Source organism: Podarcis pityusensis, assembly GCF_964106645.2.
Source record: "Podarcis pityusensis genome assembly, chromosome: 8".
NCBI classification, from domain to species: domain Eukaryota; kingdom Metazoa; phylum Chordata; class Lepidosauria; order Squamata; family Lacertidae; genus Podarcis; species Podarcis pityusensis.
Window position 1 is genome coordinate 47811189 of NC_138033.1, and position 16479 is coordinate 47827667.

General features: G+C 41.8%; 1 protein-coding gene across 12 annotated transcripts in view; it reads left to right on the top strand.

Annotated features, from left to right (window-relative positions):
• ZFHX3 (zinc finger homeobox 3) overlaps window positions 1-16479 on the top strand; it is a 350144-nt gene that overhangs the window by 98975 nt on the left and 234690 nt on the right. For 8 of the 12 annotated variants that reach the window (XM_081018497.1, XM_081018496.1, XM_081018494.1 and 5 more), the window contains 2 exons: window positions 1237-1348; window positions 7011-7081. The gene's annotated coding sequence lies outside the window, so the exon portion shown is untranslated. The remainder of the gene's footprint in view (window positions 1-1236; window positions 1349-7010; window positions 7082-16479) is intronic. The other 4 variants (XM_081018483.1, XM_081018498.1, XM_081018484.1 and 1 more) reach the window with 1 other exon arrangement.

The window sequence follows — 16479 nt, forward strand, 5'->3', positions numbered from 1 at the left end:
GCATCCTTCTTCACACTGGCCAACCAGATACCTGTGGGAAGCCAGCAAGCAGAACCTGAGGTTATCAGCGGTCTCCCCATCTGTGATTCCCAGCAACTGATATTCAGAGGAATACTGTAGTAACTGACAACTGGAAGTAATAATCCACTGCCAATTGCTATGCCAGTACACAGTCTTTGGGTCTTCTTAAACCCCTGAATCACTGTTAACATCTTTAACATTTTGATGTTAAAATATTGTCCTTGGCCCATTGTGGACTTCGTATGTCATACCCTGACCTGTTTATAGTGCATGCACACTTCTGTCTCTTGTGATAATCTAGCTGTTATTTGCATTTGGAGGATCTGCTTAATTTTGAAAAAAAAATATTGAATTTCCATATAGCCAGATGTATTATACCTGTTATATACATGGAGAACTTTGCTGCAGTGCACATAATATGAAAGGAAGGGAGATTTTAAAAGAAACTACTGGAAAGGATTACAAATTAAGTAGTTATGTGTTCAAAATCAGAAAAAAAGAAAAGCTGTTTTTGTAAAATTGATGAAGAATCTTGTGACACCTTGACAACTAACAAGTTTGGTTTCAGGCTAAGGTATCTCTTCCTACTCCATCTAGAGAAATATGAATATCATGATCTTAGATTGGGTGTTATTATTTAATATGCTTAGTTTTTCTATGCCCTGCCTTTAGTTGGATATATTATTAAATTGTGATTCTTGAAAACTAATAAAAATAAACTTTAAAAACCTAACAAATTATATTATTATACTATAATAAAATATGTCTGATTTTGAGGTGCCACAATACTTTTTGTTGATTTTCCTGCTAAAGCTACAGGCTACATCTACCCATCTGGAAGCTATTTTTGTTAATATTAATACCTCTCAGCAGTGCTTTTTTTCTGGGGGTACGCAGGGGTACGCATACCCCTAAACATTTTGTGAATCAAAGTTTGGTCTCATTGAGGGGCAGTATTTCAATATGAGTAGGAAAATGAGAGTACCCCTAAACAATTTTTTAGGAAGAAAAAAAGCACTGCCTCTTAGGCAGATGCTGGAAAAACCAAATAAAGAAAAACAGAAAGACTAAAGAAAACCACCCAAGTGAAGGTCAAGGAGTATTCAGGGTAGAAGATGACCAACACTAGCACCAAGGGATATCAGGGTAATGCTAATTCATGGCAAATGCCAATTATTCAGAATAATGTCACTGATCTCCTTTTTATTTGTACAGGTGATGAAAGGGAAGAACTTCCACCACCTTCAATAAGGGGTAAGAAGAGTTCCTCTCCTCAACTGAGCAGTGCCATGCTGTTGCCCCAGCTTTGTCTCAATGGCTTGTTGAGGTAAGATTTATGTACACTAACTGTAATCCTGTGCATATATACTTGAAAGTAAGTCTCACTGAGATCATTTGGCCTTACAAGTAAGTGTGCAAAAGACTGCTGCCTAAGCATTCTAAAAATTCTATTTTGGATTTCTACCTTCATAAATGTATTGACTTGCACAGGAGGAACATCTATGTGGTTTTCAAGCACAGGTTTCTTTGGCCTCTGGAATGTTCATGGTGCTAAGCAAAGGCAAAATGTGTAGCCTTCTTAGAAGACAGAGTAATTTCTGAAACAAACATCTGGTAGCTGTTGAATCCTGGACTCCTAGATTCAGTTTCAGAAGCATTCAAGGCTGTGAAACAGAAGGGCTTAAAGCCATCTATGTTGGGTGTGCAGGGTGAATGGAGCAAAAATGGGATTGCTTCAAAGCTGAATAGCAGATCACAAAAATCCCATTTAGATTAGATTAGTTCAGAAATTGTGGGAAATGGTACATAGAAGATGCTAGTTTGAAACAAAGGAAATCAAACTATTGTTGATGAAGGGAACAAACCTCTTTTTTTAAACGATTATAGGACAAATTACAGTTGACAGTTTTTGAAAATAATGTTTGTTTTTAGAATGTGGTGAGTAGGAGCACAAGCGTTCTTAAGACTATTCCCTTCCAAGTCACAAGATTTATGCCAACCATCACAACTTCAAACTTGTCTGGGTTCAACTCCAAGTATCTTGCATCTGATATCCATCATGACCAAACTGGGGAGGCAGCAGTACTGCATAGCCTGAGTGAGATGAAAAACACGTAGCACTTGATGTGATTACATAAATAAGTGACACAGCACTCCAGAATTTCTCCAAGGTTTCATCTAGTCCCTTGTGTGGTGAGAGCCAGTGTGGTGTAGTGGTTAGGAGCGGTAGACTCGTAATCTGGGGAACCGGGTTCATGTATCCACTCCTCCACATGCAGCTGCTGGGTGACCTTGGACTAGTCACACTTCTCTGTAGTCTCTCAGCCTCACTCACCTCACAGAGTGTTTGTTGTGGGGGAGGAAGGAGGAAGGGAAAGGAGAATGTTAGCCGCTTTGAGACTCCTTCGGGTAGTGATAAAGCGGGATATCAAATCCAAAACTCTTCTTCTTCTTCTTGTATGGAACAGGGTGGGGGGACCAGGTAGAAACACTTGGATGGGAATGGGAGGATATGAACAGTTATTCAACATAATCCTATTTGATTTTCCTGACAGAAATGTGTGGTAGTGTGTTAGAATAGCTCCTCCAACTCATACTAGTTCCCCCAGACAAATTACAAACACATCGTGATCTAACAGGATCAACAGGATGCAATTGCCCTTTCAGATTTCAAAATGAAGATCATTAACTGTGATTACTAATGGCAGAAGAATGTTGAATACCAGATGGGCAAACATTTCAAACTCTCCTAACCAATGCAAATAATTGTCTCACCCAGTCATAAATATTCAGATTTTCATGAAACCAAATTCAACTGCGTGATACGTCAAGGTAATGAAAGACAGAAGAAAAAGCAAATAAAAAGATGTGGCTTTTGGTGTGATAAATGCACATCCAACAACACTCAGTGAATCCATACCAGTGTCCATACTGCAGTTGAGATAAATGAGATGCAGTCTCGGCTTTGGTGCATATTTGATGTCATTCTTTTCACAACTATGCTATAAAGAGATCATTTTAGAGGGATCATTTATAAAATTTGTGTTGACCAATTGTGGAAAGTAGATTTATTTAACAGTTCATACTCTCTGTTTCTGTCAAGTCATATATTCCTATACCAGCTGACTTCTGGCCATTGATGATGGACTATGCAGGTCACCTTAAGCGGCAATTGGTGGAAATACAGGATACCAATTTAACAAATAAATAAGTAAATATGTTTGATCTTATTCTGTGAAAAAATGGTATTACAATTCAGCTGAAGTCAAGCACTTCTAAGTTTAATTGACTTTAATGAGAGATATAAGTTCTCACATTGAAATGAACAGAAAAGTGCTTAACTTTTGCACATTTATAATTAGTGTGTTGGCTGTGTCCGTTCCTGGAGATGTCTGATCTGGGGACAGTGATATCTGTTTTAGTTACACACCATATATATCACTATAGTGCATAGCTGTCAACGTTTCCCTATTTTTAAGGGAAATTCCCTTATTCCAAATAGGATTCCTCGCAAGAAAAGGGAGAAGTTGACAGCTATGCTATAGTGTGCTGTATGTGGGGCTGCCTTTGGAAAGGGTTCAGAAACTTTAGTGGATCCAAGATGCTATGACTTCATTGCTGATTAGAGCCAGTTACAAGGAGAACAAAAACTCCTTGTTACAACAGCTCCACTGGCTAATGGTCTGTTTCTGGCACAATTAGAAGTGCTGGTTATGACCTACAAACCCCTTTACAGCTTGGGTCCATGTTATCTGAAGGACTGTTTCTCCCTATATGAGCTTGCCTAAGCTTTAAGATTTTCTGAGGTTTTTCTTGGTCCCACCACCTTCATGGGCACATTTGGTGAGGATACAAGAGAGGACCTTTTCAATGGCTGCTCCTAAACTGTGGAACTCACTTCCATGGGAGATTAGGCTGGCCACCTCTCTGCTTTCCTGTTGCCAGCCGGTAAAGACTTTTTTGTTTAGAGAGGACTTTTTCTACTAACTGGCTGTTGTGGCAGGGTGTTGTATGGTTTTGTTTATTTGTTTTTTGCTGTTACATTTTAAAATGTTTTTAAGTGTTTGGATTCACTGCTGTTTTAATAGACTAACTTTGTAAAATATATATATATATTGATTAGTGTGGTTTTCGTTGTATTTGTTCAAATTCATGTTGTGAACCACCTTGGGTCCTGTACTAGGGGGAAGGTGGGACATAAAACAAATGAACAAACTTTGGCTTGACTTCCAACACTGCAAAGGTCTCTTTTGGATATTGTTGCCATGCTTTGTCTGCTCCACCTGTTCTGAGAGCTTGTTTGTTTTCATTATAGCTATTGGAAGTACATACAGTGGTACCTCGGGTTACAAACTTAATTTGTTCTGGAGGTCCGTTCTTAACCTGAAACTGTTCTTAACATGAGGTGCGCTCTTGCTAATGGGGGCCTCCTGCTGCCACCGCGCCATCGCTGTGCGATTTCCGTTCTCATACTGGGGCAAAGTTCGTAACCCAAGGTAACTACTTCCAGTTTAGCAGAGTTTGTAACCCAAAGTGTTTGTAACCCGAGGTACCACTGTACAACCTTCTCTTCCAGTCTTTTTTAAAAATCAGGAAAGCAAAAATCTCAATGCAGAAGAGGCTAACAAAGGAACAAAGTACTGGTAGCTGTGAGTCTGCCTCTGACACATTAGAGCAGGGAAGATTACCACTTGCTGATTGCCTGGGTTTATCATAACTTGGTTAGTATGCTACTGAAGCACTCTCGGTTTAACATGCCAATCAGGTCTGTGCAGGCACTCCACAGCATGGAGCTTACAACCAGACTAGTTATGCTGATAATGACTACGGAAATGCCCAAGCATTTTACTTGCCTGCTTTTTGCTTATCTTGTGCTCTCTTTCTTTTCATACACAATGCCACATATACAGCTTTTGGAAGATGGTTCAAGAATGAAATGTTCAAAGGTCTATTGTATTAGTTGATGCTGCTGCCGCCTTAACCCTCACCCATGCCCCCAAAGATTCCTGCTTGCATAGACAACACTGTTTCTTCTTCTGAGCCACCACAGAGTTTGATGGGATAAAATACAGCCATGATGAAGAGAGACCAAGACCTTGAAGAAGAGACTTACTTTGTCCTGCTCTGAAATGGCCATGTTGAACAGAGACTGGAATGAAGATAGCCAGTTCACATTCCATCAGAAAGCTTATTGTTTCTGTGTGTATGCAGAACAACAGTATTGCAGTTTCCTGCTTGGGGAGGCATTTGGAATATTTCCCCCCCTTTTGATTCCAGAAAGAATTTATACATTTCAGTCCAGCTGGTACAGAAAGTATGTCTAGGCTTCCTAGATCCTTTCTCAAAAGTGAAGTTAACTAATCCATCCTTTCTGTATTGAAAAGTCATGGTGTCTTCAGGAGATGGAAAAATGTCTACTTCTGTTGTTGAATGGTTAATTTTTAAGACTCTTATCTTTTGTGCTCTCTTGTTCTCTGAATTTGCTTGAGGCTCCAAAAAGGGTTTTCGGCAACCTCCAGTTAATCATTACTTAGCCATCTTCTCCCAGCTCCAGTTCTTGACACCATGCTCCTTTCTAGAAATCTCCCTGGTTCCAGGGGCTTTGCCATCCATAGGAAATACCAAGAAACCCCATCCAAGAGCTGTCAGAAACAGCTGGTGCCGTCTCAGGCACTCCAGCCTTGCTCATCTTTGATTTTGGCTGTGATCCAGACTGTTTTCCTGTGATCGTTTCTCTGTCTTTTTTCATAATCCCTTTTAAAACATAACCAGCAATTAGCTGCTCCCCACCCCCCTCGGCTGTTCTCCACATGTATATGTACACCAAATGCCACAAAGATCTGATTTTCTCCAAGTATAAAAAATACAGTTTTGCATTAGCTGGCAAGCAAATTATGAAAGGCTTTGTATTTACTCACTTTGTAAATGATGTTGATCCATTTAAATGTTCAGAAGCGGTGAGATGCTAAAGACATCCAGGATGACTGTGTATTCCTAGGAAGGCAGTAGAAAGCAATCTACTGTTACCTCATTGATTCGGCTTTCCTCCTTTGCTGTCAGTGAGCCAAGGAATTCCCCCAATGTTGTTACGTAGCAGATACCAGAAACATGAGTCACTTCTTATTCCCTGATCAAAAGGTCCACTGCATCTGTGCATGGAATGGCGATGGCTGGACTGCATGTCTCCCAAGGTGCCCCGGAAGGAACGTACTTGCCAGTTGAGACTTTGTCATCTTTCTTTCTGCTGCCCCCTCCTCTCCATGCTTTTACTTGCCTTTGCATTTTCCTTCCTTTCTTCCTCCCCTTCTGTCAGTGCATTGCTGTCAGCAGCAAGCCCAGCAAGAGCTGGGTCCCTCTTGCCTTCTGGGTTGTTGGGGGTTTTTTGGTATGTATGTATGTATGTATGTTGTTCTTTCTTTCCTTCTTTCTTTTTTACTGCAGCAGCCTTTGGCTGCTTACTCTGCCAGGCTGGATCACCAAAGACACATGATTCACTCACAATGAATAATCAATACCAATATTGATCTGTGGAAAATGTTTGTAAATTCCTGGAAAGAAAATCAGGAACAGGGGACAGGGAGGTTTGTGGGGGACGACAGTCAGTTTGCAGCAGCGGCTTTCAGTAATAGGAGAAGCATTCTGGGGTCCCAAGCCACATCTGCTTCTCCCCCACCCATTCTTCAGCTGAAATGTGCCTGAACATGCTAACCAGGAAGCTGGCAAAAGTGTTCAAAATGGATAGCAGAGGTAACATGTCTGTCCCACACTGCCTAGAGCATTTCCATGGCCCAGAATCTGGGGGCAGAAGGTCAATGTAAACAGCTATCTGCTACTACCTTACCTGCACAGTATGGTTTGTATCCAGCTAAGTTCTATTTAGAGTTGACTCATTGAAATTAATGAGCCTAGGTTAGTAATGTCCATTAATTTCAATAGTTCTGCTTGAGCATGACTAAACTTGGATACAACCCTTCTTCCTTCCCTTCTAGGAAATGGTCCAGCTCTGTGTAATATGCTCTTGGGCAGCCACACATCATTCTACAGGTTCATGGAAAAACAAGTGAGTTCCTTCTGCTTTTCAAACCCGTCTGTCTGGTTACCTAGGGACAATTCTTACGGTATATGCCACAGGGAGCGCACTTGTTTTGGGCTTGCCGATCAGAAGGTTGGCGGTTCAAATCCCCACAGCAGGGTGAGCTCCTGTTGCTCTGTCCCAGCTCCTGCCAACCTAGCAATTTGAAAGCACACCAGTACAAGTAGATAAAGAGGTACCGTTGTGGCCGGAAGGTAAATGGCGTTTCAGTGCACTTTGGTTTCTGTCACCATGTTCTGTTGCACCAGTAGCAGTTAAGTCATGCTTGCCACAGGACCCTGAAAGCTGTCTGTGGACAAATGCCGGATCCCTCAGCCTGAAAGTGAGATGGGCGCTGCAACCCCATAGTCGCCTTTGACTGGACTTAACTGCTCAGGAGAACTCAATAATTATAGGCATCCTCATCAATGAAAACCTGGTTTTCCCAGAGGCAGTGGTGGGACACAGAACTTGAATGTGTGTATCCCACCAAGCTGAGTTGTGGCTGTGCTAATTTTCCAATACTCTTGCATCTGTGAAATCTACTGTTTGTACATAGCCTACCCCTAAAGCATCAGCTGTCACCAGTAGGAGAAAGGCTGGTTTGTTGTTGTTTTTTTAAAAAAGCAAACTTCTCTCTGGCTTCTGCTAAGCTCACACAATCCAACTAGCAGAGACATTGATATCTCAGGGGGATGAGATGCCCCTGCTCATCACAACTGCTCAAACCCAGTTATTAATTCTGCTGCCACCACATCTGCCCTGTGACATGTGTTAATTCCAGTTCTTGGCCTCCCAAGCAGGGTTGCCAAAGAAGGTGCTTATGAATATTTTATTTATTTATTAAATTTCTATTCCACTGTTCCTCCCAGAGGAACCCAGGGTTACAAACAACAAAAAATAAAACAGTAACAATATATTAAAAACAATTACACTGCAGTTGCCAAATGGGAAAGATTTCTGCTTAAAGGGTTTGTTGAAAGAGGAAGGTATTCTCAGTAGGTGCTGAAAAGACTACAGAGACAGTGCCTGTCTAATATTCAAGGGGAGGGAATTTCAAAGGGGAGGTGCCATAACACTACATTATGTGGAACAGACCTCCCGATAAGATGGTATCTACAAAAGGCCCTCACTGGCAGAGCACATGATCAGCTGGGTATATAAGGGGTGAGACGATCTCTCAGTTAGCCTGGTCTCAAGCTGCTTAGGGCTTTATACACCAAAACCAGCAATAAATAAATAAATAAATAAATTTATTATTTATACTCCGCCCATCTGACTGGGTTTTCCCAGCCACTTTGGGCAACTCCCAGCGGAATAATAAAAACACGATAAAACATAAAACATTAAAAACTTCTCTAAATGCCTTGAACTTAGCTAATGGGCAGTTGTTGGCACCCGTCTGTCTCAAGAGACAATGGAGTGCACCTTCGGGGGTGAAGTCAAACCAAAGTGACCTCCCTGGGGCACAAGTATGGAGGTCCTGGGCTGCCTTGATGACAACACCCCCCCTTCTCGGCCTCACTGATGTGGTCCAATGGAAAGCAGAGCAATATGTTCGGCACCAGCTTCACTACAGGAGTTGTCAGAAGGAGGTGTACAAGGCACCCTCCAGCCATCTTAGTGGCTTCACTCTTAGGGTTTACTCCTTAGCCTTTCTTCTCCCAAACACCCCCCCTCCCCAGGGCAGTGAAGGTTTAGGATCAGGGTTTTCCTTCTCCTAAATGGGCTACCTTCCCAAGTTGACAAGCCCCATTTGCCCCTCACTTCCCTCTCCATCATGTGCAGAAACTGCTTCCTTGACCATTGGACCCACTATTGGTCTCAATCCACCAGTCTGTATTCTCATGCAGCGGAAGTCCCTAACTCATCAAGGGTTTGAGACCCATCAGTTACCCTCACCTGGTTTAGCCAGCCAGTCGAAACTGTTCCTGGAGTGTGGCCACTGTTGCATGTTGACAGCTTCAGTAGCCACAGGTAAGAGTGCAGGGGTGGAGACCAAAGGTGGACAGACCTCCCCGGAAGGAGCATGATGTGTCCCTCACCAGATGCACTATCCCTCCCCTAACACCCCATACACCCCTATTGGGCAGTAATACCACAATTAAAGATGAGGGGAAATATGATAGGTTTTCCTTGCATGAAAGTCTGAACAAGGAACAATTATGACTGCAGAGAAGGACTGACCCTCACCTAGAAGACCAACTGTGCCGGATCTGCATGGGGACCCTTCACCGCTCCTTCCTTTAGGGTCAAAGGGTCAGTAATCATGCCCCCTGCCTCTGCTAGCATGTAGTGGTTCTTGTACTTGATGCAGAGATTGGGATGACTCCCACCCAAGTTTCCAGTGTTATATGATGTGCAGATCAGCTCATAGGAATAAAACCAGAGAAGCAATCATGGCTATCTTTGGTTTGACACTTTTTGCAATGCAGACTAGTTCATTTTGGCAAAGCCTTTTCTTGTAATTGGGCTTCTGTCGATACGAATTTTTATTGTCACATATCACTGTATCTCCTTCACCAGAATCTCTGATTGCCATAAACAGTAAACACTGAAAGGAGTGTTTACTTGTCAGAAAAAGAAACAATCAGAAAGTTCTGCCTCTTAAGTTCTACTTTATTGTTGAGTCCTTCACCTTTGCAGGATTCCCTTTCTTGACTGGTAGTTTTATTCTTTCATGGAACAAGCTTGTATGGTGTAATGGCAAACAGAGGGTAGCAGAGGGAATATTGTCAAAAATCTCCCTCTCTTCTTTTCTCTCCCCTTGCTTTATTATCCTCTCTCTTTTTGTCATTTAACTCCAATTATGGGATGCTAAGTGCTTTTGGAAATTTCATTGTTAATATCTTCTTACAGTGCTATTAACGTAAATCAACTTTAATAGTGTCCCAGCAAGTGTAAAAGCAATCAAAAATTCAGTACTCACGAATCATTCTGTAATTTCAGCATAAAATGTTAATAGAAATAATATCGAATACCATAAAATATCAGCAAATTCAACTTTAAATATAGGTGATAAATGACATTTCTGTCCTGAGAAGTTCTGTGGACTTTGCACCAGGAATTCTTTTCCTGGCAAACCCATGCTATAGTGATCCAGGAACCCTCTTACCCCTCCCTCCCCTTTGGCGCAACCAACATCATTTTTTGAAGAAATTCTGTTTGTGGGAATATTTCTATTTTCAGAATCTAAAACAGCATTTAGTCACATGCAGCAGCAAAGCAGTTTTAGTGGCCAGAATGCAGGGTCGGTGTTAATTGATTTTCAAGCAGCAGACACCTGCTAGTACCTGGCTGCCCTCAGGCTGCCCAGAAAAGCTCTAACTTCATTGATGTTGGCTGAGACTTGGAATTTCCCAGAAAAAAGGCTTTAGTTGAACTGGAATTAAAGCTGTAAATATCTATCATCTATTAATTAAGTTTATAAAACCCTCATGAGAGTCCTGTGGAAGCAACATTTTTGTGCTGCTCATAGTGCTGAAGAAATCATTTGAATTGCTGGAATATTCTGTCTGCACAAGTGCAGCCCAAAGGCTTTAGGAAAGTGAATGTGCAGTTCACTCTTAACATTACAGTATCCCACCCTGTGCTTCAGCTTTTCCCTTCTAGGAACCTGTGCTCTTGCCCAAGAACTTGGCAGAGGACGTGTCACCCACCTGATCATGTTAGATGCAGAAAATGGCTGGGCTGACTCGAGTAGCTTTGAAGTTTGGGAGCACAACTGCCAACATGAAGAAACTGTACTTTATTTATAGCTCAGTTTTGCCAGACCAATATCAGCTCAGGTATCAGAGCATTTCACTATGTGTGTTGTCTCATTTCTGGGCTTATCTTAAATTTAAATAATGATTTCTTATAATTCTCATCACTGCTAATATGCTCAAAGTTCTTTGGAAATTAATTTCTAGGCTCAAATGTTTTTCTGTAATGAAACAAGTTGCAGCTTGAGGTGGCCATTTACACCAGGAAAATGCCATAGGTGTGGGAGGAGAGTGCTTTAGGCACTCCCCATGGCTTGTTCTTAAAGAAATTTAAAGAGATGTCTCACAGATCTCTGATTTCTTGTCCAGTTGGACCCCCATGCTTATAGTTGGATGTTGAGTGTTTCCTAATAGTGTGTAATGAGGGGCAGCACCAGCCAGCCTGGGGCACCACCTGGTAGTGATTTGGCTTCTACCACCTCTGATGCCATTGGAGCAGCATGGTGTGGTGGGATAGCTTGCTGTCAGTCACTCCCCTAATCCCATCCTATGTGCAGATGTATTTACCCAGCAGTAGAAGTCTTTCCTTTGGGAAGTGAGTGAACACTTGGTTTCATACTGTGATGGTCAACTGTCATATTAGATTCCCCAGTATGAGATGCTTGATGACTTCTTCAGCCATTGCCCTCTACTAGAGTGGTGGACCTGTTTGAGTAGCCTGTTCTCAGAGCTAGAGGCAATGAAGCAGACTGGGAGATTGCAAAAACACAAGTGGCAAATGTCTAGATGTGGATCCAACTAAACTCAGAAAAAGTTCATTATTGAGTTCACTCTCAGTAGTGATAATGGCAGCAAATAATAGTACTTTGCCACCATAGTGTCTTTTGGATCCAGGGACACGGGTGGCACTGTGGTCTAAACCACTGAGCCTCTTGGGCTTGCTGATTGGAAGGTTAGCAGTTTGAATCTGTGTGATGGAGTGAGCTCCCATTGCTCTGTCTTGGCTCCTGCCAACCTAGCAGTTCGAAAGCATACCAGTGCAAGTAGGTAAATAGGTACTGCTGCAGCGGGAAGGGAAATGGTGTTTCTGTGTGCTCTGGCACTTGTCACGGTCCTCCGTGTGCCAGTAGTGGTTCAGCCATGCTGGCCGCATGACTCAGAAAGCTGTCTGTGGACAAACGCCAGCTCCCTCAGCCTGAAAAGCAAGATGAGCACCACACGCCATAGTTGCCTTTGACTGGACTTAACCATCCAGGGGTCCTTTACCTTTTTATAAGTGGGAACCTGAGGGGAGCATTAATCAGTTTGCCATTTAAGTGGTTGGGAGCTGCTTATCCTGGTGGCAGTGGTACCCATGGTGATGGCTATTTTTGGCTTTTAAATGTTGTGCCCACAAGGGGAGCAGCAGAGGCAAGCTTCTTCTTCCCTTTCTCCCACTCAGAGCCAAACCAGGGTTTCAAATGGCTAATATGTAGAGAGTGGGAAAACATGATAGTGGCTGGACCAAGAGCTCTAGCTGCAGCCACTTTCATTAAAAACCTGTGGTGGCAGGCAGTGACACTTAGAAGGGAAAAAAGAGTCACCACTGCAGAGACTGCTGTTGCTACTAGTAAAATAAGCAGCTCCCTCCCACAAACTGGTTTGACACTCCACCTCCTGAAATTGTCATTCTCTTTTTTTGGAAATGGCTCCCCATTTAGTGCTAAATTTTGGTATTGTTTCAGGCTTCATTTTGGCACAGAAATTATCTTGTTGCTTGGACAGATAGCCTGTAACGGGAGAAGGACGGGGGAATGTGACCCTACTTATTCTTCAGGCCAATGATCACCAACATTTTGGGGTCTAGGGGCACATTTGGAGTTTTGAGAAGGCACCACTCAGAAAATAGCACCAGTAAGAAAATGGCTCCTGCCAGAAGTGTTACACAAAATGGCTGCCAACTCCAAAACAGGAGAAAAAGAAAAGAGATGATAACATTAAATGGTTTAAACACATAAAAAACTATTTATTTGTTTTTTGTTATCTGAATATTTTTGGTGGGAAACCTTCTTTTACAGGCACTGGTTGTAACTTTGTTTCTTGCTGGAATATTGTTGTAGAGCTGGAAATTAAAAGATAGCTGAATTGAGGAATAATTTTGAATTACTATAGCCAGCCATATTTCATATATAGTCACAAATAAAAATACATACTTAATGCTGGTTGGCAAGTCTGAGTTTTTAAGGAATGAAAAAGAATAAAAATACATGGAAAATACACACAAAATACATTTAAAACCTCACCATAGTAGTAGTTGAACAATACTGGCCCAGGTTAGTGGGAAGCCTGAGGCTAAATGTCATCTACTAGCTCCTCAATTTTAGGGGTGTATGAGGAGATAATGTGACTGGCAAACAGCAAATCAAAACAAATAGAGCAGCAATTGGGTGAATGCAAGGAGTAGAAAAGACAGAAGTACTAAAGTGGAGGGGAAAGCAGTAGTTCTTTAGGACCCCAGGGATTCCTGTTACCTAGTGTCCAAACAACTTATTTATGAATCACACCTCTGACTTCATGCATAAACTAAAATCACTGAAGCAGTCAGCCAAGTTCATTTCACAGGAACTGCTTAGAAGAGTACCTGCACATTGTGCTTCATAACTTTCTCTCTCTCTAGGAGGGCTAGAGACTTATTTGCTAAAAAATGAAAGCCCAGAGTACAGGGTCCCTGCCTGGGAGCACCAATGAAGATATTTACAAGTGCCATGGCACCCATGGCTGCTTGGTCACCCCTACTCCAGGCTCTCTCTGTGGATTCAGCTAAGTCTCCTTCCACATAGGGTTTCTGGTTTGGGAGTTGGGGCATGGTGCTTCAGTGGTTCTACTCTTATCTGGAGGGCTCACTCTGTTTCATAGTGCTGAGTGAGTTCTGCTTAACTCCATGACGTCTATTCCATGGGAATTCAGAGGGTTTTAACATCTACAGGAATTTTTTGAGTGAGATTATCTGCAGTTTTGACACTCAAGGCATCTCCACAGTTTTGCTGCCGAGTCTGAGATGTTTTCCACTTATCCTGTGCTTTCTAGGCACAAGTAAAAGCGGTTTTTCATTTGTCCTGCTGCTTTCCCTGGAAAAACCCACAGTATACCACTGAATCAGAACAAATGTCAATCCACAGAAAAACCTATTGACATTTGTTCTGATTCATCAGTAAACAGCAGGTTTTCCTGGGAGAAAGCAGCAAGACAAGTGGAGGTGTGGACGAGCCCTCAGTCATAACTAGAGATGACCTTCAGCTCTAGCTCTCCTTTATATCAGATTCAGATGAAGCAATAGAAATGCTGACTCATTGCCTCAAAGCAGCAATGGACCAGGAAACGTACTCTTTATGAGATGGAAGTACTGGTGGTGGGTACTGTCCATGGAAGTGGTATTATATCCAACCTGTCCTGAATTAGGTTCCAGATCGCTCCCGCTAAAGGATTAGATTTGCAGTTAGGGATTGCTCCAGCTCTGTTGCTAGAGATCCAAGTGGCACAAGAGGGCCTTTTACCAGCCAAGGCTGATACATGAGCTGTGATCCTGGAGAGAAAGAGCTTGGCTACAGATACCCATGTTCTGGTAACTTCCAGTTAAGACTACTGCAGTGAGTATGGGGTGCCTTTGAAGACTGTCTGGAAACTGCGGTTAGTTCAAAACACAGCTACTGTCAGCTACTAACTGGGACCAAGTGTTAGAAACACATTGTGCCAGATAGCTTTGCTAGCTTCTTGTCGGACTAGCTTCAGAACCATATATGGCCTCGGACATGGATGTCAATGTTACGTCTTCCTCTTTATCAGCTTTACATACACTAAAACTTGCCTCATCTGAAGTGCGGAAGGTGGCTATGGGCAAGAGGGCCTTTTGGGTTGTGGCACCATGCTTGTGAAATTCTCTCCTCATGCAGATTAACTTGACATCTGTGCTTTAATGCACTAGGCAAAGGCATTCTTATTTCCACAGGTTTTTACCCTTTGATATATTTTTATTTCTGGTCTGGTTATTTTTAGTACCACCTTTTACTGTTGTCACTTGTTACTTTATTACTGTTTTATTGTGATTTACAAGCTATTTTAATTTGCCCTTCAAATATATGATTGAAGGGCAGAATGGAAACATTTTAAATACATGAGTAAATAAATATATTCAGCTGCTTGCAAGAATTTGATGTGGGTGTGTATGTGACTACTTGGATTTGTAGTTTTATATTATGAGTTTAAAATTCAACTTGCAAAAGCCTTTGGGATGGTCACCTCTCCTCCTGACAAGGACGCTATACGTAGTTGCATGTTAGTCAGACATTCTAGAGGTGAAGTGTGTATTCCTCTACCGTGCATCACTATGCTTCATTTGTTGAATTTCTGCCTGCCATGCCTCTGTTAATAAACATAAGTCTCTTTCTCTACACCCTGAATGAACCTATTTCTGTAGAGTATAAATGAAGATGATAAATAAATGAAAATGGTATTGAATAATCTTTCATTAAAATTAATTAATGGAAAGCACATTATAACCAACAGAACTTTAAGACTTCTTCAAATGTCTCTACAAACACCAAGCAAGCAAGGAAGGGCAAAAGCCTGCATTTGGAGTGGTGATAAGGTGCTTTTGTGCCCTTCTCTCAGATAAAACTCTTATGAAGGCATTACACGCAGGCAGGCTGTCCAATGCAAATTGCAGTCTTAGATCAAACCTCACCAGCAGTGTATTAATTCAGTATTTATGCGTATTTTGAAGTGTTGCTTAAACTGAATCAGACACTTTTTTCTTGTCAGAGCCACCCATATTTCCTCAGCTGTGTTCAGCTATGTTGCATGTGTGTAAAGAGTGAACCTGTCTTTTCTCGGGAACTTCCTAGAAATGTGGAAAATCTTGACAATTGTTCTCTGTTAGTAGTTTTGACCTGTAAGCTGTATAAAATAGCATTTATTTTCTACCTTTTAGACAAGGTAAAGCAGCTAGAAATCCAGGTGAAATCTTTGCTGCATCAGGAAAAGTTACCAGAAAAAGAAAAGATGCCAATAACATACATCTGAGCAGCTCTTGTAAATTGTTTAAAACTAGCTATTTGGAAAGTACTTGATGGAAAGGTATGCTCACTGCCAGGGAAGCTACTGAAAAGGGCTTTTCAGTCTTCCATCCAGTACTTAGGTTTCCTGTCTTCCTTAAGGAAGACAAGGTGGCATCTTCTGTGCCTGGCTGAAACTGCTGTATTTTCAGGCTGAAAAAGAAGCAATCTTTAATCCTGTCAAAGTTTGATAATATTATGTGTATTGACTGAAATCCTACAGGGTGGACATAGTGGGCCCTTTTCATTCCCATAGCACATTGTAACCTAGCAGCTACCTTTGGAAAGTAACCAATAACAAGAGGCACTTGATATTTGCAAGGATCATGGGGGTCCTCTCTCTTCTCAAGTTCCAAAATTTACAATAGTCTTAATTTAAAAGTTAAGCCAGGGATCAGTTGCTTAATCTGGAACTGGGAACCTGGGAGCAGGGGAAAGAAAGAAAGAAAGAAAGAAAGAAAGAAAGAAAGAAAGAAAGACTCCTCTTCCCCAGTCTCATATGCCAGTGTGAGCTGACTCCAGCTTTCCCAGCCAATTGTCAAGCGAACTGTTGTCTTGCTTTTAATTAAGGGTATCTGAATCAAAATTGGAT